The 24,365-nt window shown below is 44.9% G+C and overlaps 3 non-coding genes across 3 annotated transcripts; all 3 read left to right on the top strand.

The window, feature by feature from the left end:
- The first annotated feature begins 475 nt into the window (after window positions 1-475).
- Window positions 476-567, top strand: trnar-ucu (transfer RNA arginine (anticodon UCU)). The gene is given in 2 exon segments: window positions 476-512; window positions 532-567. It is a non-coding gene; the product is annotated as a tRNA-Arg (tRNA).
- A 5,084-nt stretch (window positions 568-5,651) lies between these two features.
- On the top strand, window positions 5,652-5,723 carry trnam-cau (transfer RNA methionine (anticodon CAU)). The gene has a single exon. It is a non-coding gene; the product is annotated as a tRNA-Met (tRNA).
- A 792-nt stretch (window positions 5,724-6,515) lies between these two features.
- Window positions 6,516-6,597, top strand: trnas-gcu (transfer RNA serine (anticodon GCU)). Its single transcript has one exon. It is a non-coding gene; the product is annotated as a tRNA-Ser (tRNA).
- The last annotated feature ends 17,768 nt before the right edge of the window (window positions 6,598-24,365 follow it).

The following is a 24,365-nucleotide window of genomic DNA, read 5'->3' as shown; positions in this document are numbered from 1 at the left end:
TGCTGTGCTTCAGGAGCTTGTTTTCCAAAAATCTCCATTAATCAAAAATGTTGCCTCATCCGCTGAGCAGTTCCAGCATTTTCTGTTTTTGTTTCAGATTTCCAGCTTCCAGCTTTGCGTTGTGTTCTGTGCAGATGTTTTAGTGGAACAGGGAACCGGTTCTGATTAGCCCAGTGACAGATAGAGTAGAATGTGTCTCCTGGCTATCAAGCCTGCGAGATTTGCCTCCAAGCTGCACAGGAGAATGAGGAAGAGAGAGAGGGAGGATCATTCTGTGATAGACACATTTCCTGTATAAAGGTGTGAATTTCCACAGCTGTTTCAAAAGACATAAGGTGTTCCAACACGAGTTGCAATCAACGAAGTTCCTCTTAACAGTTCTTGACGTTTTAACTATGAGATTATTGAACTGATGAATAGTTTCTACATTGTCAAAAATCCATAGATGGACAAGTAAAGTAAACTTCCAGTGCGCGGCTCTGTGGCGCAATGGATAGCGCATTGGACTTCTAAGTAAAGACAAGTTAGCCATTCAAAAGGTTGTGGGTTCGAGTCCCATCAGAGTCGCATTTTTGATGAGATTCGTGGCCACCAGTTTGCTGCTTCACTGATGTGATTCAGCTTCGGCACCGACAATTCCTGCTCTGCCATCTCTCCATGCTGTTTCTATTGACACGGCTCCCAGGGAAACCACTGACTCGAGAATAAATCGCAAACCCCGGGGGCTTTCTTAAAGTTTGACACGACGTTCGCTGGTTGGGTTAGAAATAGTAACATATTTTTCAATTAGATATTTCACTTCTTCTGGGAGATAAAAAAGATTAAAGAACACACACACGCAACAACAGCAATTGATAAATAGCGACAATCAATAAATCAATATCAGTGCCCTGCAACCTGGTGGTGTTATTCTGGTGTGTCTGCTGCGCTTGTCCTTCCAGGCTGTCGTAGTCGTGGATTTGGAAGCGGCTGGTAAAGGAGCCTTGCTGAGTTGCTGCAGTGCATCGTGTAGATGGTGCGCACTGCTGTAGTGGAGGGAGTGAATTTTTAATGCTTGGGAAGCGAATGAAGTGGGATGCTTGGTCCTGGATGATGCGAAACTTCTGTAGTGCTGTTCAAGCTGCATTCACCCAGGCACGTTATCTCAGGAAACCAAGTGCTCCTGTTTACTCCCACAGTCCAATGTTGGGCAAGTTGGGTGGATTGGCCATGCTCGATTGCCCCTTGGTCCCGAAGGTGTTTGTATAGGTAGATTAGCGGGGTGGATGCGTGGCGCCGCGGGGATAGGTCCTGTGTGCTCTCTGTTGGAGAGTCGGTACAGACTCAACGGACAGAATGGTCTCCTTCAGCACTGTTTGGATTGTATGATTGTAAGGCCATTCGACTGTGTTAGAAATTCCCTGAGAAAAAAAATGGAAAGCTGTATTTGTGGAATTTACAGCATTGGCTTTATTGCAGATTATTTTTTTTCTGCAAGATGAAGAAAATACCTGAACGAGTAAATAAATAGGAGACATATTTGTGGGGAGTCTCGAAACATGTTTTTGTTTCGTCTTTGTAGATCATCCACTGTAAAGGTAAAGACAATATCGACTAGCAAGGATAGGACATTGCGACTTGCACACTTGCACTGATCACTTGTAAGGACTCAAGGTTCACGCTGGGATTTGAAACCGGGATCTCCTGTTTACTCGGCTTGTGCAATGTCCTGTTTGCTCAAGTCAACAAAGACCCAAATCTCACCCTACGTGTTCCTTGCACGAAGGTACTAAAATTGACAGGTCTGAGCAACGGGAACTCTGCAATTGGAAGGTTTCATCCTGGCGACAGGAATATCTCCCCACAGCTGCTTTCGGAGCTGCTGCATATTTCCAGCATTTCCTGTTTCTGATTTTGTGCCTTCATTATAGGAGTTCATTACTGACAACCCAAAAGTTGTCTCTTGGACGCAGCACCAGATAGAGCTTTTCTGTGATCTTCACACAGACAAGTTCACTATTCACTTTCCTACACAAGTGCTTTAAAATCGGCTGTTTTCACACTGAGCACCCTGCGGCATTGCCTTCAAACCTCACCCCACCCTCCACCCGCACATCAGATTCTCAGTGGTACAAGTGTATCTGAGGAATTCACAAAGATAAGAGATCACGGTGTTTATGAGGGAATATAAAGGATTAATCCATACTCACAAACAGATTGATTATGTAAGAATCTCTCTCTCTCTCTCTCTCTCTCTCTCTCTCACACACACACACACACACGGCAGATGGTGAAATTTGACATCAGGAAAAACATCTGGATTTAAAAGTCCAATGACCACGAATCGATTGTCATAAAATAACACAGCTGGTTCACTAATGCCCTTTAAGGAATGATTTTTTACCTGGTCTGGACCTACATGTGGCCCCCGACCCGCAGCAATGTGGTTGACTCTAAGCTGCTCTCTGAGGTCACCTATCAAGCTGCTCAGTTCAAGGACAATTAAGGATGGACAATAATTGCGGGCCCAGCCAGCGACACCCACATCCCAGGAATCAATAAAGAAAATTAATCAGTGATTGAAAATGAGGGGATACAGAAAGTCAGTTGCAGTACCAAAAATTGACAGATAAAGAATTAATTTATAAACTATTTTACAGTTCCGGAAGCCGACAGTCAGAACAAGTCACTTCTCCACGCACAGTTCAGCTGATAGAATCAGAAAGATCCCAATCCTCATTGAGCAGCAGATAATGCAAAGCACAGTCTGAATACAGACAGGCGCACCAGAGAAAGCATTCCTTCTGGTTGCATCACAGCTTGCTGTGGCTCCTGCTCTGTCCAAGACCGCAAAAAAACTACAAAGTGTCGTGAAATCACGCAAACCAGCCTCCCATCTATTGACACTTCCCGCTGTCTTGGAAAAGCAGCCAGTTTAATCATGGAGGGACGCACCCTGTTCGTGCTCTCTTCCACCGGCTTCCGTCGAGAACAAGAGACAAAAGTCTGAGGACTGCCACTAACTAACTGAAGAACGAACAGGACTGAACAAGGAATATTCCACAAACTCCACAAACAGGCAGTCTTGCGTGGCCGTAGCCTAACGGGTAAAGCGATTAATTTCGCTACTGTCCATGCTGCGATCCAACCATGGCAGGTTCCAGCCCGGTCTCTTTATACAGAAATCTGGTGGAAATTCCTGAAAACCGAGCTTTCGCCCATTAACTGAAATCCACCGTTAGTTCCAAACAGCTCTCTCAGAATTACTTTCCTTGTAACTTTGTTCATTTAATTCTCACTTATCTTAGTATTTTTAGATCGGAACTATTCCACGATGTATGTTTGATCTGGATGAATTGTCAATGTTCCAAACTGGAACAAAATGCTTTGTATCTATTGGCTGATTGAAATTCTGTGACAGGAATACTAACCTCCTCAAGAAGAGGTTTAATGCTGAGCTGAATGAACTGTTTTTGTTTGCAGGGATGAAAGGTGATGTCACTGGCCTGGTAATCCAGAGGCCCGCATTAATCTTTGGGGACACGGAGTAAATCCCACCATGGCAGCTGGTGAAATTCACTGATTTAGCACATCGGCACATGGACAGAAAACAGAAACAGGAGTCGGCCATTCGGCCCAAACAAACCTGGAATTGAAAGCAAGCCTCAGAAATGGCCGCTTTGAAATTTCCGTCGATTGTTTTCCCACAGAAAACATCTTCACAGAACAGCAGAGAACATTTCACACAAAGGGGAAACTTCTGCTCAAGACGGATCATATTTGCAAACCGGGAACACATTTACAGAACAGGGAAGAATTTGTCAGAACCACAGTGAAGATCTGTCAACGACAGAGTCACAGTTCCAAACAGAGAGATCAGTTACACAGCAGAAAGCACAGTTACAGAGCAGATAGCACAGTTACACAACAGGACATACATTTCAAAACAGGGCCTTTCTTTGTGCAACAGAAAATCCTTTTTCATACATAATCAGTTTTTCCATCTCAGTATCTTGGTCGAATATTTTCTGTCTCTCATTGTGTGTGTGTCCGAATAGTTTTTTACTGCTTTTCTATGTGTCTTTCTCTGTCTGTTACATTCGGGATGATGTTATGTGTTATTATTCAGCCAGGGTGAGCTTCCCAACACGTAGGCCTTGTTTGAAATAAAAGAACAGTGAATAGTTTCCTGGCTCGCGGGCCGCAGTAACAAGCAGGGAGGTATCAGCTTCCGCAGCAGAGTGGCGCAGCGGAAGCGTGCTGGGCCCATAACCCAGAGGTCGCTGAATCAAAACCATCCTCTGCTATCACATACTCACTCCATGAAGTAGGAATGTTCTGTTGCTGCCCAAATGCAAATCCGGGTTTTCTCTGTCGTTCATTTGCTTCACCTTCTTGATTTTCATTAACGAGTAGCACAGCGTATTTGTCTCAGTTGTCTGGACAGTTTATTCAGCCAGCAGCGTGGGAATTGTCCCGTATTGGTTGAGATTGTTCATGAAGGCCCCGCCTTCTCAGCCTTGCTCCTCGCCTGAGGTGTGAATCCTCTGGTTAAATCACCAAAGTCGCTGCGATGGCCGAGTGGTTAAGGCGTTGGATTCGAAGTCCAATTGCGTTTCCCTGCGCAGGTTCGAACTCTACTCGCAGTGAATATGGTTGGAAATGTTTGCTTCAGGCAGGTACAAAGTCGCCAACTTTTTCTATTAAGTATGTGGATCTCCATCATGCTTTCAGCTGCATGGCTCTGGGCCGGGTGTCGGAAGCTGAGCTTGGAAAGGACACCTGGGTGTCCTCGGGCTGACATGGACGTGATAGGCTGAATGGGTTCCTTCTCACCCGGTGCGGAAAGGGGAGTGTCGGGATGGCGACCTCCTCGTGAACCTGCTCCTGGGCCTGGCGAAGCGCGCCATTTACCGGTCCAGGCAGCGAGCGATCGAGGGGGCCGTCCATCCTGACTGTCTGCCCCTCTACCGCGGCTACGTTCACGGCCGGGTGTCCCTAGAGAGGGAGCATGCGGTGTCCAAGGGCGTGGTTGACGCCTTCCGCGCCCGTTGGGCACCGCAGGGGTTGGGGTGCGTTATTGACCCTGACAATCACATTTTAATTTGATGTTTTTAAGTTTCCTTTGTACTTTGATTTCTGTTCGGGTTGTTCCCCCTCCTTTTGGGGAGCTGCCCCTTTTTACTTTGTCCTGACTTAATCTGAGTTTGTTTATTTGGTTTGACCTAAAAAGAGGGCAAACCGGGCACACATTTACACAACAGGGAAGAATTTGGCAGAACCACAGTGAAGATCTGTCAACGACAGAGTCATAGTTCCAAACAGAGAGAACAGTTACACAGCAGATAGCACAGTTACACAACAGGACATACATTTCAAAACAGGGCCTATCTTTGTGCAACAGAAAATCCCTTTTGATACATAATCAGTTTTTCCATCTCAGTATCTTGGTCGAATATTTTCTGTCTCTCATTGTGTGTGTGTCCTAATAGTTTTTTTACTGCTTTTCTATGTGTCTTTCTCTGTCTGTTACATTCGGGATGATGTTATGTGTTATTATTCAGCCAGGGTGAGCTTCCCAACACGTCGGCCTTGTTTGAAATAAAAAGAGACAGTGAATAGTTTCCTGGCTCGCGGGCAGCAGTAACAAGCAGGGAGGTATCAGCTTTCGGAGCAGAGTGGCGCAGCGGAAGCGTGCTGGGCCCATAACCCAGAGGTCGATGGATCAAAACCATCCTCTGCTATCGCATACTCACTCCATCAAGTAGGAATGTTCTGCTGCTGCCCAAAGGCAAATCCGGGTTTTCTTTGCAGTTCATTTGCTTCACCTTCTTGATTTTCATCAACGAGTAGCACAGCGTATTTGTCTCAGTTGCCTGGTCAGTTTATTCAGCCAGCAGCGCGGGATCAATTCCCGTATTGGTTGAGATTGTTCATGAAGGCCCCGCCTTCTCAGCCTTGCTTATCGCCTGAGGTGTGAATCCTCTGGTTCAATCACCAAAGGTCAGCTCTCCCCATTGATGCCTCCCAGAAACAACTGGGACTGTGGACCTTGCTTTAATTTTACCAACAATGGACGAATCATTTCTCTGACACATTGTTCAAATATAAAAGTGTGCAAAAAGTAAACTGAGCATGCGAACCGGAAGCATCCCTAAAATTTCATTTCTATCACAGTTGTATCATTTCAGGAACAATCGGAAACAACCAACATCCAAAGACCTACGCAGAACAGCTCCGTGATTCGGACAGGCAGCCCTCTATTCTGAAGTCAGGCGCTCTACCGTTGCGCCACAAACTCACAGCGCTTACGACTTTTTGCATCAGAGTCATGTTCGGTGAATTCAAAACCAGACAGGGACAAGAGAGGTGAACTGCCTCTCTCTTTACTTTCTCTGGATTTACATCAAATGGAAAAGTAACAGCGAATCAAGATTAACGAGAAGGCAGAAAGGCAACATTTTCCTGTGGGAGAAATGTGTTCTTTGTTACGGATGTTAAAACACAAGAGGTGGTTTGGAGAGCCACCATTGCATGACGAGGTGGCCGAGTGGTTAAGGCGATGGACTGCTAATCCACTGTGCTCTGCACGCGTGGGTTCGAATCCCATCCTCGTCGGCGGTGCATTTGTTCTGTCTCCTTATTGGCGGTAAACTGATGATTCGTTCAGTATTTTGAGGTTCACGCAACCAAGATGAAGTTTGGGGACGGGTGAATAGTCCAGAAAAATTCCACATTCCCATTTTTCTAATCCGATGAGAAACTCGATTCAAATCAGGGCACCAGTTTTGGGCAGGAGCTTGCCACCAGATTAAAATGTGCTTTCAGAAGCTCCAAAGCAGACGCCAGCTTCATTTGCGGCCCGAATGGCAGATTTTGTCTTTCCAGAATAGGCAGTTCAGCCATGAAAATTAGCGCCGTCTTAGCGGGACTGGCCATGCTAAATAGTCCCTCAGTGTCAGGGGGATTAGCACGGTAAATATGTGGGTTTACGAAGTTACAGGCTGGCTGGGATTGTTGTCGGTGCAGGCCCGAGGGACCAAATGTTTTCCTTCTGCGCTGCAGACATTCTCATGAAGTTCCAGGCGGCAGTTTCACTTCTCTGAGAGCACTGATACACCAGTTCCTGATTTCTTCAAACTTTACCTAAAAAGCCGACTTCGATGAGATTCTGACCCACAACTTTGAATGTCTCACCAGACAACATTCTCTCTTCCACATTCTTCCATCGGGAAAAAGATACATCAGTCTGGGATCACCTACCAATCGACTCAAGAACAGCTTCTGCCCTGCTGCCATCAGACCTCTGAATGGACCTCCCTTGCATTACGTTGATCTTTCTCGACACCTTAGCTATGATTGTAACACTACATTCTGCAGTGTCTTCTTTCCTTCTCCATGAACGGTATGCTTTGTCTCTATAGTGCACAAGAAAAAATACTTTTTCACTGTATACTAATACATGTGACAATAACAAATCAAATCAAATTAAATAAAACAATGACGAGAAGTCCTACATGCCATTCTTTATGCCACAGATCCGCAGCTGCAGCGCTCATACTGCAACAAAGAGTGTTCAGAGTAGAAAGTGCATCTTGCTGAAATAATAGGCCAATTCCAGTTCAACATTTAAGCAAACGAGCAAATAAGCACGACACGTCGCGCTGGGGAAAGGGTATCGTGGGGGGAAAAAGACAAGAATCAAAGTGCATCAGACGTGACTGCCGTCAAACTGAACAGAACCAGGCATCCATTATGCAAATACTCCCAGTGCCACAAGAAAAGCCCTTTCTCCAAATAAGTGTTTGTATAGTTTTATTTTTTGCTCTTGCACTGACAGGTAACAGAAAATCACAACCACAACAACCAGTAACAGCCAGTTAAATGATCATCACAGACTCGCTCATAATGGAGTTTCTGACAGTGACAGACAGTTTCTGACCACCCTCCGATTGGGCCTGGAGGAAACCAGATTCACTGTCAGAGCTGAACTTTCTGCAAATTAACAGATACAGTGAAAAAAAAAACACATAAACGTAACATCGCAGCTGGAGGAGGCCATTCGGCCCTTCGAGCCTGCTCCGCCTTTCATTATGATCATGGCTGATCATCCAACTCAATCGCCTGGTCCCACATTGTACCCACATATCCTTTGCTCCAGTTTGCCTCAAGTGCTATATCTAACTGCTTTGAAAACATTCAGTGTTTTGACCTCAGAAATATCCATCTGAGTCCAAGGTAAAATTCAGTTTGAAGTTGCTGTCAGTGGAAACTTGGTTTAAATCCAAGAGCAGGCCTCAAAGCAAATCAATGAGTTCTCAGTCCGAAACAGTAGTAAACAGGTGGCAGCCGTCCTGAAAAATGAGACAAGCCAAGTTTAGTTTATAAACTGTGCAATGGGCACACCTGGAGCCTGATGAAATCAGCAACTAAGGTAGTTCTGTAATTATAACGAATGAAAATAAGGGCTGTTTAGGCAAATTGAGTGATGATGGTATAGTGGTGAGTCTCCCTGCTTTTCCGAAAGAGTTGACCCGGGTTCGATTCACGACCATCGAATTGGTAATTTATTTAGAACCTTATCCGCGGTATCTTGTATTTAAAACCGAGTGGACAGAAACAGGGCAAACGCAACATTTGACAGTCATGAAATAAAATGGAGATTTCTCTTTTTCAGTTTTTATTCGGATGTAATTCGTTTCTGATGAAAAATTATTGAAATAGAAAGACCAGTCTCTGATCTAATAAACGAGTTCTCAGTCAGAGACAAAGATACAAAGGACAGGAACAAATTTTACCTCACACACTGTGCTCTGCACAATCCTGGTGCCTAAGGAAGTTAATATGAACGTTACTGAGGTGGAATCCAATAGGGTTTCCCCAGGCAGGTTCGAACCTTGCTCACAGCGATTATGATTGGAAGTGTTTACGTCGGCTGCTTCACAGAGCCGCAAATCCCAGTGAATGTTTGGTATGAAGGTTTTGGATCTCCATCATGCTTTCAGCTGCATGTTTCCGGGCCGGGTGCAGCTGGGTGAACTTGGAAATAACACCTTAGTATCCCCGGGCTGGCATGGACAAGCTAGGCCGAATGGGTTCCTTGTGTGGCTGTTACCTTTCTTTGGTCCTTTCTATGGTTCCATGAGGAAAATAGCATGAACAGAATTTTTTTTAAATCAGCATCAGGGGCACAAGGGCATGTCAGAGGAAGATTCTTATGCAATGACACACAGAGCATAAGAAATACATTTCATCAGAATATAGTGAATGAATGAGAATTTCAAAATGCTGCTTAGATGATCTGACATCGTGTTCATTCAAACACATTGCAACAAGCTGGTCATTACTGGGCGTTCTGTATTCCTGATTATAACAGTTTGGGAATGGAAGGAGTAGGTTCACATCTGCACATTGTCAGGCCAATCTGTGTCTCAGATTGAGAGCTCCCATGACAGGCTTTCCTCTCCTCTCGCTCTGCGCTGTGGATTCTCCGGGATTAGTTGGAGTTTCCCTGTTCAGTAACTGTTAAAGTCTCTGAGACCAGTAATGCTCACAGTGTCTGTTCCCGAGATTCAGGGGGCTGTCTCCAATCAGAGCTGTGCCTAGGTTAACCCAGAACTGGTTGAAATGTTGATGTTGTTCACAAGCTGAATTCTATTTGATCTGATGAAGATGCAGATTGTGTGCACTCGGTTACTAAGCAACAATATCCCGCCTTTATATTGAGTTAATGAGAGGGGTTCGAGTGATAGACAGAGACAGAGTGACTTCGAGCAGTGAGACACCGACGGCCAGACAATGTATGAGTGACTGAAATCCTTGTAAATTCCGGCTTTATACAGAAAGATTCTCTTGGAGAAACAGAAATTGCAGTCTCAGCTCTCACTGATATTGTCGCAGAGAGACATGATTAATTCCACACTCAGGAACAGTGCTGCATTTTGACAGAAGAGATGGGGAGATTTTAGGAAGTGTGTCAGGGTCCTTGGGAGGGTGTAAATGTGATTTACTCCACTGGACACAGCGATGAGGGATTTTAGCTGCAAGGTTTGGTTGGAGAATCCAGAGTCCCTCTCGTTGAAGCAAACTCAATTGAGTGCGGCTCTAAGAGATGTGTAAAAGTGTATAACATATTGAACTAAGATGTGGAGATGCCGGCATTAGTATTGAGTACTGAGGCTATTGTAGCAATGTCATCGTCGCGGGGGATAGAACATAGAACATAGAACATAGAACATTACAGCGCAGAACAGGCCCTTCGGCCCACGATGTTGCACCGACCAGTTAAAAAAAAAAACTGTGACCCTCCAACCTAAACCAATTTCTTTTCGTCCATGAACCTATCTACGGATCTCTTAAACGCCCCCAAACTAGGCGCATTTACAACTGATGCTGGCAGGGCATTCCAATCCCTCACCACCCTCTGGGTAAAGAACCTACCCCTGACATCGGTTCTATAACTACCCCCCCTCAATTTAAAGCCATGCCCCCTCGTGCTGGATTTCTCCATCAGAGGAAAAAGGCTATCACTATCCACCCTATCTAAACCTCTAATCATCTTATATGTTTCAATAAGATCCCCTCTTAGCCGCCGCCTTTCCAGCGAAAACAATCCCAAATCCCTCAGCCTCTCCTCATAGGATCTCCCCTCCATACCAGGCAACATCCTGGTAAACCTCCTCTGCACCCTCTCCAAAGCCTCCACATCCTTCCTGTAATGTGGGGACCAGAACTGCACACAGTACTCCAAGTGCGGCCGCACCAGAGTTGTGTACAGTTGCAACATAACGCTACGACTCCTAAATTCAATCCCCCTACCAATAAACGCCAAGACACCATATGCCTTCTTAACAACCTTATCTACTTGATTCCCAACTTTCAGGGATCTATGCACACATACACCTAGATCCCTCTGCTCCTCCACACTATTCAAAGTCCTCCCGTTAGCCCTATACTCAACACATCTGTTATTCCTACCAAAGTGAATTACCTCACACTTCTCCGCATTAAACTCCATCCGCCACCTCTCGGCCCAACTTTGCAACCTGTCTAAGTCTTCCTGCAAACTACGACACCCTTCCTCACTGTCTACCACACCACCGACTTTGGTGTCATCAGCAAATTTGCTAATCCACCCAACTATACCCTCATCCAGATCATTAATAAATATTACAAACAGCAGTGGCCCCAAAACAGATCCCTGAGGTACACCACTTGTAACCGCACTCCATGATGAATATTTACTATCAACCACCACCCTCTGTTTCCTATCCGCTAGCCAATTCCTGATCCAATTTCCTAGATCACCCCCAATCCCATACATCTGCATTTTCTGCAGAAGCCTACCATGGTGAACCTTATCAAACGCCTTACTAAAATCCATATATACCACGTCCACTGCCTTGCCCCCATCCACCTCCTTGGTCACTTTCTCAAAAAACTCAATAAGGTTAGTAAGGCACGACCTACCTGCCACAAAACCATGCTGACTATCACCTATCAATTCATTACTCTCCAAATAACTATAAATCCTATCCCTTATAATTTTTTCCAACATCTTGCCGACAACAGAAGTGAGACTCACCGGTCTATAATTCCCGGGGAAGTCTCTGTTCCCCTTCTTAAACAATGGGACAACATTCGCTAACCTCCAATCTTCTGGTACTATACCAGAGGCCAACGACGACCTGAAGATCAGAGCCAGAGGCTCTGCAATCACTTCTCTTGCCTCCCAGAGAATCCTTGGATAAATCCCATCCGGACCAGGGGATTTATCTATTTTCAGACCCTCCAGAATATCCTGCACATCCTCCTTATCAACTGTAATACTGTCTATTCTACTCCCTTGCAACCCAGTGTCCTCCTCAGCTATATTCATGTCCCCTTGCGTGAACACCGAAGAGAAATATTGGTTCAATGCTTCACCAATCTCCTCCGGTTCCACACATAACTTCCCTCTGCCATCTATAACTGGCCCTAAACTTGCCCTAACCAACCTTCTGTTCTTGACATACCTATAGAACGCCTTAGGATTCTCTTTAACCCTATCCGCCAAAGTCTTCTCATGTCCCCTTTTAGCCCTTCTAAGCTCGCTCTTCAACTCCCTCTTAGCCAATCTAAAGCTTTCTAGTGCACTACCCGAGTGCTCACGTCTCATCCGAACATAAGCCTCCTTTTTCTTTTTAACCAACAAAGAAACTTTTTTGGTGCACCACGGTTCCCTAGCCCTACCAATTCCTCCTTGCCTGACAGGGACATACCTATCACAGACTCGCAGTAGCTGCTCCTTGAAAAAACTCCACATGTCGGACGTTCCCAGTCCCTGTAATCTCCTAGTCCAACCTATGTTTCCTAATTCTCTCCTAATAGCCTCATAATTACCCTTCCCCCAGCTAAAACCACTGGCCCGAGGTTCATGCCTATCCCTTTCCATCACTAAGGTGAACGTAACCGAATTGTGGTCACTATCACCAAAATGCACACCAACTTCCAAGTCTAGCACCTGGTCTGGCTCATTTCCCAGCACCAGATCCAATATAGCCTCACCTCTAGTTGGCCTGTCTACATACTGAGTCAAAAAACCTTCCTGCACGCTTTGAACAAAAACTGACCCCTCTAACGAGCTAGAGCTATAACAATTCCAGTCAATATTAGTCAAGTTAAAATCCCCCATAACAATTGCCCTATTACTTTCACTCCTAAGCAGGATTGACTCCGCAATCCTTTCCTCAACCTCTCTAGAACTTTTAGGAGGTCTATAAAAGACTCCCAACAGGGTGACCTCTCCTCTCCTATTTCTAATCTCCGCCCATACTACCTCAACAGATAAGTCCTCATCAAACCTCCTCTCTGACACTGTGATACAATCTCTGACCAATAATGCTACCCCTCCCCCTCTTCTACCTCCTTCCCTACTTCGACTAAAACATTTGAACCCCGGGACCTGCAGCATCCATTCCTGCCCCTGCTCTATCCATGTCTCTGAAATAGCCACAACATCGAAGTCCCAGGGACTGATCCACGCTGCAAGTTCACCCACTTTATTGCGAATACTCCTGGCATTGAAGTATACACATTTCAAACCCTGCTCCACCCCACCTCTGCAATGCCGTGCATTGCAGTCCCCATCCATGCATCCCTCACTTTCAGCCCCACTACTCAGGATCCCTCCCCCCCCCCGAATCAGTTTAAACCTCCCTGCATGGCCTTAGCAAATTTACCCCCCAGGATATTGGTCCCCTTCTGATTAAGGTGTAGACCATCCTTCTCATAGAGGTCACACCTTCCCCAGTACGAGCCCCAATTGCTTAAGTACCTGAACCCCTCCCTCCTGCACCATCCCCTCAGCCATGAATTCAAACCTTCCCTCTCCCTATTCCTCTCTAAACTATCCCGTGGTACAGGCAAGAGTCCAGAGATAACCACTCTGTCAGTCTTGGCCTTTAGTTTCCACCCCAACTCCATAAATCCCTGCCTAATATCCCCTTCCCCTATCCTCCCTATGTCGTGTGTCCCCACATGTACAATAACTTGTGGTTTATCTCCCTCCCCCCTAAGAGTCCTGAATACCCTGTCAGACACATCCCGGACCCCAGCCCCTGGTAGGCAACACACCAACCCTGAGTCCCTACCTTTAGTTCCGACCCTCCTATCTGTCCCCTTAATTGTGGAGTCCCCAATCACAAGGCCCAGTCTTTTACAGCCCCTAACCACCTGAGCTTTCTCACTCGGCTCACCCCCAGAGATCTGCTCTCTATGCTCAGTTGATTCCTCCTCAACTGTAGCCTCCAGCACCGAAAACCTATTATGGAGGGGAACCGCCCCAGGGGATTGTCTTCCCGATTGCTTCTTACCCCTCCTCCTGGCATTGACCCAAGCATCATTTCTAGGAGTTACTATTTCTCTATAACTCCTATCAACTTCCACCTCCGCCTCCCGAATTATGCGGAGTTCCTCTACCTCCCCCTCCAGCTCCTTTACACGCTCCTCCAGAAGCTGCAATCTAATGCACTTCTTACAACTAAAATCTCCTGAAACACTACTGGATTTCCTCACCACATACATCCCACAGGAGATGCAGCATACTGCCTGAACTGCCATCCCTGAAGCCATTACCAGCAAGAAAAAAAGAAAACAAAAAACTTCCCCACACTTATAATTAGGTTAGAGGAGGATGGAAGGGTGGGATCCTCTACCAGTGTAGAGGATCGGGTATCTCCTCTGCACCAATTTATAGGGCTAGGGGCCCGAGAGAAAAAAAAAACTACTACTGAGGGGGAACCTCCCAGGTAACTGACTTTTAAAGTTAAAATAAAAACCCTTCCCAGACTCCTTTGCTGCCCACTTCTAGTTTTCACTTTAAACTTGAAAAACTGCTGTTAAAGTAAAGGCCAAAAAAATACACACACTAGCTGACTAATTAAATAAATAAACAATTCAATTAATCCAATTAATCTCTTACCAGCACTGCTGCTTTTCAATCACCCCTCTCAGCTTGCTCCAGTGGATCAATGAGGGGGAACCTCCCAGGTAACTGACTTTTAAAGTTAAAATAAAAACCCTTCCCAGACTCCTTTGCTGCCCACTTCTAGTTTTCACTTTAAACTTGAAAAACTGCTGTTAAAGTAAAGGCCAAAAAAATACACACACTAGCTGACTAATTAAATAAATAAACAATTCAATTAATCCAATTAATCTCTTACCAGCACTGCTGCTTTTCAATCACCCCTCTCAGCTTGCTCCAGTGGATCAATGATGCTGGTGTAGAGTGCCATTGTCCATTGTGACAAGGAGTATTCCTGGTTCAACTACTCCATGGGTGTTGAGTTTCTGTAACAAATTCGTGGTGTCGTTTCAGAAGCCGGGGGTCCCTTTTCGTTGGGTTTCAGGATGCCCTCGACTTAGCCAGAGAGGATCTCACACAGAATCCTATTGCCTAATATTGAACTAAAGTACTCAGACGGAAATTGTTGCAGTAACAGCTAGCAGAAAGATTTGGGAACAGTGAAGATTTAAAATGTATGGAAGGCATAGGGGCATCGCACTTCAGAAGGAAGCATTCGGTCGATTGAGTCTGTACCGGCTCTCTGACAGAGCATCCCACTCTATCCCCAGGTAAATACCCCGATATTCCCCCTAACCCAAACATCCTGGGACATTATACGGCAATTTAGCATGGCCAATTCACCAACGCTGCACATCTTTGAGGAAACCCATGGGGACACTGGAAGAATGTGCAAACTCCACACAGACAGTGAATCACGGACAGATTTGAAAGCTGGTCACTGGCTCTGTGAGGCAACAGTGAAAGTGGTTGTGGATAAGATAAGTTTATTTATTTGTCACAATCGGCTTACATTCACACTGCAATGAAATGACTGTGAAGATCTCCTCGTCGCCACATTCCGGCGACTGTTCGGGTACACTGAGGGGGAATTTACCGATTCACCGAACCTGCACATCTTTGGAGTGTTGGAGGAAACTGGAGCACCCAGAGGAAACCCACGCAGACACGAGGTGAAGGTGTAAACTCCACACAGACAGTGACCCAAGCCAAGAATCGAACCTGAGGCTCCGGCGCTGTGAGGGAGCAGTGCTAACCACTGTGCCGTCCCAAATAAATTAAAACAATGCGATAGCCGGGAGTCGAACTCGGGTCAACTGCTTGGGAAGCAGCTGTGTCACCACTACAGCAACATCACTCGGCCAGAAGAGCCGAGTAATGGATCAATCAAGTTCTCTACGAGGATGGTGGAAGCAGAGACGATCAATGATTTCACAGAAATAGTTTATCGATATTTGCTGCGGTGTGTCTGATCTACAGGACACCCTGCAGTAAGTCACCGTGCTTATTTGGACAGCAGCGTCCTCCTTGTGACATGTACCACCAAGAAGGACGAGAGAGTCAGCAAAGTGGAAACGGCACCACGTTAAAGACATAGTTAATCATTATTTGGACAGAAATCAACATTCCTTCTTAATGGTATAAAACATGGAATTTTGTTCCCAAAATCACTATAAATTGATAAAGTGAGGTTTCCATCCTTTCCGGTTGTATTAGATACATATTGTTCCATCTGTTTCTTTCTGTGTCTCCGATTGTTTGTGTTTGCCTGTTGGCACCTGTTCCAATTTAACATGTTCAACTTACCGCTTATTCTGTCCATATCAACCTTACATAAGGTAAAAATTACAGCATTTGAGTGATTTTGCCCTGCCTCAAACACTCATTTCTGAATGTTTCGCTGCTGTCAGAATATTAATTAATTATTTCTTGATACCTATTACTGAATTTAGCGTTAATATTTCTCTTCTGGTTTCAAAGCATCGTTGAGGGCAGGAGACACTAAATGACAAAGGAGTTGATGGTATGAGGCTAAGGTAAATGCACTCGTACTGAGATTATAAATGTGCATAATATTCCAAGAAATGTACAAAATTGGGACAGAGATTCCACACTCAAAGAAATGCAACAATTTCAAAGAAGAATCATATAATCCCTGCAATGCAGAAGGAGGCCGTTTCGCCCATCAAGCCTGCACAGAAAACAACCCACCGAGTTCCTTTCCTCGTAACCCCATGTATTTACCTTGCTTGTCCCCCTGACACTAAGGGACAATTATAACATGGCCAATCAACCGAAGGCACACATCCTTGGAGTGTGGGGGGAAACAGGAGCACTCAAAGGAAAGCCACGAGGACACAGGGAGAACATGTGAACTGTACACAGTCACCCTAGGCTGGAATTGAACCCGGGTCGCTGACGCTCTGAGGCAACAGTGCTAAACATTGTGCTACCCACCTGCCTTAAATTTGATTTTATTTGATTTTTGGTTTGATTTATTATTGTTACCTGTATTAGTATATTGTGAAAAATATTGTTTCTTGTATGCTATACACACAACGTATACCAATCATAGAAAATGAAATGAGAATGTAGTATTCCAGTCATGGCCAGGATGTTGAAAAAGATCAGTTTAATATAAGGTAGGTCGATTCAAGAGTTTGATGACAGCAAGAAAGAAGCTGTTCTTGAGTCAGTTGATACGTGATGACAGACTTTTGCATCTTTTTCCCAACAGAATGTCGAAGACAGTATGTCAGGAGTTTGTGAGTTCCTTGATTATGATGGCTGCTTTTCTGAGGCAGCGGGATGTGTAGACAGAGTCAATGGATGGAAGGCTGGTGTGTGTGATGGACTGGGCTTCGTTCATGACCCTTTGTAGTTCCTTCCAATCTTGGTCAGAGCAGGAGCCTGTGATGCAACAGGAAATAATGCTTTCTATGGTGCATCTGTAAAAGTTGCTGAGCGTCGTAGTGGACATGCAGAATTTCCTTAGCCTGCTGAGAATATAGAAGTGTTGGGGGGCTTTGCTATAGCGTTGGCCTGGACGGACCAGGACAGGTTGTTGTTGATCTGCACACCTAAAAATTTGAACCTCTCGACCAAAAGGAAATGGCAGATTGATAACGGCAGAAAAAAAGGGACAAAATGGAAGGTCTGTGATTGTGTAGAGTACAAGATAGATGAAATGCAGGAACTGGTGGTGCAAAACTACCATGAATAGAAAAAGAACGAGTGAAGATATCAAAGTAATGCGTTGAGGAATTGTGCACTGACGTTCATTGGAACACGAGAGAAGACGAAGGACAGAGAGATCAGAGTGAAAACAAGTGAAGAATTAAAAAGATAGTGGACCAGAATTCTGATCAGAAGTGGAGCCAGAAGTTTGGACTGAATGGAGGAATCCCACAGGGTTATTACACAATCTTTGTTTGGTCTCCACAATCCAGAGCAGAGCATGATGTAAACAGCAAATACGCTTAATTTGGGAGACGAAACTGGCCTTTCATCTGGAAGTAACGTACGAGGCGTTTTACTATGAGCAGATTGGATCGGATGAGGGGGGGGCGGGGAGGGGGGGAGGGGGGCGTTGGAGGGGGGCGGGGGGATTGCCTTAACTGATAGGAAATGGGTGAAGGTGTAAAGAGGAAAATCTCCACTCAGAAAATTGAAAGGACTGCAGAGGGGTGTGGAATTCTAGTGGTGGCAACAATCTAGAGTTGGCAGAAATGACAAAGGATGATGCATTAAATGAGAAGAATATTGGGGAAGAAGGTAAAGTGAAGTTTGTTTATTTATTAGTGTCACAAGTAGGCATACATTAACACTGCAATGAAGCTATGGTGAAAGTCCCCCAGTCGCTTCAATCCAGCACGTGTTTGAGTACACTGAGGGAGAAGTTAGCATGGCCAATGCACCTAACCAGCACATCTTTCGGACTGTTGGAGGAAAGTGGAGCACCCAGAAGGAATTCACGCAGCCATGGGGAGAACGGAGTAACTTCAAACAGACAGAGACCCAAGTCAGCCATCGAACCCAGGTTCCTGGCGCTGTCAGGCAGCAATGCTAATCATTGCACCACTGTGTCGCCGTGAGGACAAGGGGAAAACATCCATAGTTTTAGAGGGGAAGGGATGGGAATGAAAAACAGGAAGTGGGACAGAAAAACTTGAAATCCCTGTCAAACTCAGTGGGAGCAGATCATCTGGTGAGGAAACAGGAAAATGGATTACAATTGCTGGTGTGATAAGTTCCATATTCTCTCCTCACTGTTCAGATCCCGAAACTCAAATTCCACATGTAAAATTGATTTCTATATTTCTTTTTTCCAACATGTTATTTTCCTTATAAAGCTGTCTGTCATATTGGGCAGAGTATTTATTTATTATTTATTATTTGATTTATTATTGACATAAGTATTAACACAGTGAAAAGTATTGTTTCTTATGCGCTATAGAGACACAACATACCGCTCATAGAGAAGGAAACGAGAGAGTGCAGAATGTAGTGTTACAGTCATAGCTGGGGTGTAGAGAAAGATCAACTTAATGCAAGGCAAGTCCATTCAAAAGTCTGATGTCAGCAGGGAAGAAGCTGTTCTTGAGTTGGTTGGTGCGTGACCTCAGACTTTTGTGTCTTTTTCCCGATGGAAGAAGATGGAAGGGTCCAGGGTGCGTGCGGTCCTTAATTATGCTGGCTGCTTTGCCGAGGCAGCGGGAAGTGTCGACAGAGCCAATGGATGGGAGGCTGGTTTGCGTGATGGATTGGGCTACATTCATGACCTTTTGTAGTTCCTTGCGGTCTTGGGCAGAGCAGGAGCCATACCAAGCTGAGATACAACCAGAAATAATGCTTTCTTTGGTGCATCTGTAAAAGTTGGTGAGAATCGTAGCTGACATGCCAAATTTCCTTAGTCTTCTGAGAAAGTAGAGGCATTGGTGGGCTTTCTTAACTATAGTGTCGGCATGGGGGGAACCAGGCCAGGTTGTTGGTGATCTGGACACCTAAATACTTGAAGCTCTCGACCCTTTCTACTTCGTCGCCGTTGATGTAGACAGGCGTATGTTCTCCTTTACGCTTCCTGAAGTAGATGACAATCTCTCATTTTGTTGACATTGAGGAAGAAATTGTTGTTGCCGCACCAGTTCACCAGATTTTCTCTCTCATCATTGTTTGAGATCCGACCCACTCCGGTGGTGTCGTCAGCAAACTTGAAAATCGAATTGGAGGGGAATTTGGCCACACAGTCATAGGTGTATAAGGAGTATCGTAGGGGGCTGAGAACACAACCTTGTGGGGCAGCGGTGCTGAGGATAATCGTGGCGAAGGTGTTGTTGTCTATCCTTTCTTATTGTGGTCTGTAATTTCGGAAATTCAGGATCCAGTCGCAGAGGCAGTGACTGCTTCGTGAAACACCTCTGTTCAGTTCATAAACATCACTCAGATTTCACAATCTCCTGTCATTTCAATTTTCTACCTTGCCTTATACTGCTCTTTCCATTCAGCCTCCTGCAATGTTCCAATGAAGCTTAATGTAATTTCCAGGAACAGAAACTCATCTCTCAAGGAAACATTTTACAGCCTTCCAGACTCAGCACCGAGTCAAACAATTTCAGACATTAAACACAGCTCCATTTTGCTTCCATTTTTCTTTGCAGGTTTTGGTTTTTACCCTCATGTTTATTCTTGTTTTTGTTTTCACTTCCTTTTCAACACAAACTTGGGTTCTTTACCTCCCGTTTAGACTTAACCCACCAACTTTTTTGTCAGTTAAACATTGCTGTACTTCACCGTGTTTAGAAACAACAAGAGAACAGTTCATACTCGATTCAGTGATGAGTGACGAATGATAATTTATTAATGTTCTGACAGAAAATTAACATCTCCACCTTCTCCCGGTAACCCTGCACATTTGCCTTTTTCATGTCACAGCCTAATTCTTTTTAAAATGCTTCATTTGAACTTACCCTCATCACTCTCTCCGGCAGTGCATTCCACACATTAAGCATTCACTGTGTGAGAAAGGTTCTGTTTGTATTTCTATTCCATCCTTTGCTAATGGTGTTCCATCTGCTTTCTCATCCTTGATCATTCCAAGAGTAGTTACAGTTTGTCCCTATCCACTCTATCCAGACGATTCGTGACATTTAATACATCTATTAAATCTCCTTCAATTTTCACTTCTCCAAGGAGAACAATTCCAAAGTCTTTGATCCATTTCATTAGTGAAGTTTCTCAGTCTCACAAACAATCTCATGAACCTTTTATGCACTCTCTCCAATGCCTTCGCATTCTTCCTAAAGTGTGGCTTCCAGAACAGGCTACAATACTCCAGCTGGATGTTTTAGTGTCTTACACCATTTGAACACAACCTCCTTGCTCTTGTAGTCTATGACCCTGTTGATAAAGGGTAGAATTAAATATGCCTTATTAAACGTATCTTAACCTGTCCTGACCTGTTCAGTGACATATGCACATGCACAACCAGCTCCGTCTGCTCCTGCACCTCATTTAGAGTTGTACCCTTTATTTTGTATCTCTATAATCTTCCCACCAGAATGAATCTCTTCACAATTCTCTGCTTTAAATTCCACCGGCGTCTTTTCCATTCATTCGAACAACTTATCTATGTCCTTTTTGAAGATTTGCACGATCCTCCTCAGAGTTCGCAACACTTCTAAGTTTTACATTATCCACAAATTCAGGAACTCTGCCCTGTAACACATTACCTAGATCACTAATATATGCTGATGCATTTTCATAGTATTTCTAGCTTGTGTGAGTATACAAGAGATTCGCTGCAGATTGAAGCATTTAACGAAAAAATGAAGCGAATGTAAATATCTGTCTATATACTCCACGTAAAAGTCACAAATGCATTGGTGTTGATTTCAAGAGATTTTATTATCAGTATTAACAGAAATTAGCAGAAAATGATTTTGATCCATCGACCTCTGGGCTATCCGCTGTGCCACTCTGCTACAGCACTCTGAATTTTTGCTGCCTATTAATGTAGCGAGAGAAATATTCATTGCTGTATTGTTATTTAACCCAACACCAGTGTATTGTCCATAGTTGACCTTGAGAATGACTGCTGCAGTCCCTGAGGCGTAGGTACCGCCACAGCGCTCGTAACCTAATAGTTTTCGGGAGGTTGTTCCAGGATTTTGCGACAGTGAAGGTAGTGACATTTTCCCAAGCCAGGATGGTGAGTGCCTTGGAGGACAATTTCTAGGTGCTGGTGTTCCCATGTATCTGCTGCCACTGACCTTCTGGACGGTAGCAGTCGTGGGTTTGATTGTGCTGTCCAAGGAGAGTAGATGAAGAAAAACTGTTTCCATTGGCAGATTGGAGAAGGATCGTTTTTAATGTGCTGAGAGTTTAGGACCTGGAAAGCACTGCCTGAGCGTGTGGCAGAGACAGCATCAAATCAGGATTGTCAGGGGAAAGGGATTAGCACCTGAAGAGAAAGGATTTGCAGGTTTTTGTTACAATGACTGGGAAAGGGTCGAGATGAGTTGTTCTTGTACAGGACAGCACACAGACAAAGGGTGTAATGGTCTCTCTCCCTCTCTTTTGTATCTATTCTAAGATTCTACAGGTGCTGGACGCATTTTGTCTCCGGTACAACATAAGTGTGTCATAGTCCTTATCAATCCATCTGAAACACTTTGCAAATCTGTACTCATTCTACCCGGAAGATATCGAATTGAAATTGGGCCTTTTGGTGCACTTAGTACATGATTCTGCACGATCTTCTGCGCAAATCTTTAATGTAACATCATCTGCTTATCTCTGAATTTTATTCTCCATCGTCTCATTACCTAGATTTCCCTTCAGTACAGCTGAACTAATCGAGTCAACTGCTCCAGCCTATAACAACTTCAAAATTAAACCGACTACATGGGAAAGTACATTAATATTGAATTCTCTATTGGATTTAATGCTGACATCCAATCATTAATTCCTGTTTGATCTGCCTCTGCAACAGGGACAGTTCATGTAAATATCTTCCTCTCTGTTGCAGATTCGGGTTGCGGCCGGTAGGTGGCAGCACACACTGGTAGACTGAAGTTTAGTAAGAAGTTTCACAACACCAGGTTCAAGTCCAACAGGTTTATTTGGTAGCAAATGCCACTCGCTTTCAGAGCGTGCTGCTCCTTCGTCAGGTGGAGTGGGAGATGTGCTCACAAACAGGGCCTACAGAGACACAAACTCAATTTACAGAATAATGATTGGAATGCTAATCAAGCTAATCAATGCTAATACAGCTTCATAGACAGAAACCCGACAGTGCAGAAAGAGGCCATTTGGCCCATCGAGTCTGCACCGACCACAATCCCACCCAGGCCCTACTCCCATATCCCTACTAATCAAGTCTTAAAGGTACAGACAATGCGAGTGGAGAGGGCATTAAGCACAGGTTAAAGAGATGTGCATTGTCTCCAGACAGGACAGCTAGTGAGATTTTGCAAGTCCAGGCAAGTTGTGGGGGTCACAGATAGTGTGACATGAACCCAACATCCCGGTTGAGGCCGTCCTCATGTGTTCGGAACTTGGCTATCAGTTTCTGTTGGAGGGATAGACAGAGACAAAGTCTGCTCGGCCAGATAATGCATCAGTGTCAAAAATCCTTGTAAATTCTGATTTGGAGAAAAAGAAGCTGCAGTCTTAGCTCTCACTGATATTGTAGCAGAGACACATTATTCATCCCACAATCAGGAACAGTGCTGCTTTCTGACAGAAGGGATGGGGAGCGGCGACAGAACATAGAAACGCTGTAGTTCAGAAGGAGTAAATTTGGCCCACTGAGTCTGGACTGACTGTAATCCCACCCAGGCCCTATTCCCACAACCCCACACATTTACCCGGATCATCCCCCTGGCACTATGCATTCAATCCCTCTGACATTTAGCGTGGTCAATCAACCTAACCCACACATATTTGGGCTGTGTGAGGAAACCAGTGCACCCGGAGGAAACCCACGCAACCCGGGAGAAAATGCAAACTCCACACAGACAGTGACCCGGGGCCGGAATGGAACCTGGGACTCTGGTACTGTGAGGCAGCAGCGCTAACCACTGTGTCAATCACTTTGCCGCAGTGGCATTCTGAAAGGTCTAGTTCTAATCAGTGTGCAGGATCAGAGGGACCTGAGGTTCAGAGAGATCTTTGACCGTAAGAGGAGATTTTGAGAGATTCGATCGGAAAGTGCACTGAATCCTTGGCTTCATCAATCGAGATACTGAGTATAAAAACAGGGAAATTATGCTCAATCTTTATAAAGCTCTGATCAACTGCAGCTGTTTTAGGATTGCACCCAGACCCGGGAACCACATTCTCGGAAGAGTGTGAGGGTCCATGGGAGGGAGAAAATGAGATTTACCATTTTAGATCCAGCGATGAGGGATTTTAGATACAAGGTTTGGTTGAAGATTTCGAAGTTTCTCTCTTTGCAACAAAGAAGATTGAGTGGTGCAGTAAGTGACGTGTAAAAGAGTATAACATATTGAACTCAGGTCCACAGGGGATGTTGCTGCATTAGCTGCGAGCAGAGGGATTCTGGGGATCAGTAGTGAATGTTTAAGACAGGATTTGTAGGAGATATAGGATCCCTATAGTGCTGTATGAGGCCATTCTGCCCAGTGATTCTGCACCGACTCTCCGTCAGAGAATCCCTCTCCAACCCTGTAGCCACAAGTAATTACCCTGCTAATCCCCCTGACACTAAGGGTCAATTTATTCTGGCCTATCCATCTAACCTGCATTGTTGAAGCTGGGAGGAAACCGGAGCACCCGAAGGAAACACAGGCAGACACGGGGAGAACATGCAAACTCCACACAAAGGGTCACCTGGATTCGAAACATCAGCTCCTTCTCTCCTTACAGACGCTGCCAGACTAGCTGAGATTTTCCAGCATTTTCTCTTTTGCTTTCAAACTCCACAAAGGCAGGCACCCAAGAATGTAAAAAGTGGACTTTAGTTTTCGCTGGTTACAGCAGCTGGAGATTTCCCTTCAATTTTCTGGTATCCGGAAACCAG

The sequence above is a fragment of the Mustelus asterias genome, unplaced genomic scaffold (genome assembly GCF_964213995.1).
Source record: "Mustelus asterias unplaced genomic scaffold, sMusAst1.hap1.1 HAP1_SCAFFOLD_124, whole genome shotgun sequence".
In the NCBI taxonomy this organism is placed as follows: Eukaryota; Metazoa; Chordata; class Chondrichthyes; order Carcharhiniformes; family Triakidae; genus Mustelus; species Mustelus asterias.
Note: the sequence above shows the minus strand (reverse complement) of the source record. Positions and strands in the feature narration are given on the sequence as shown.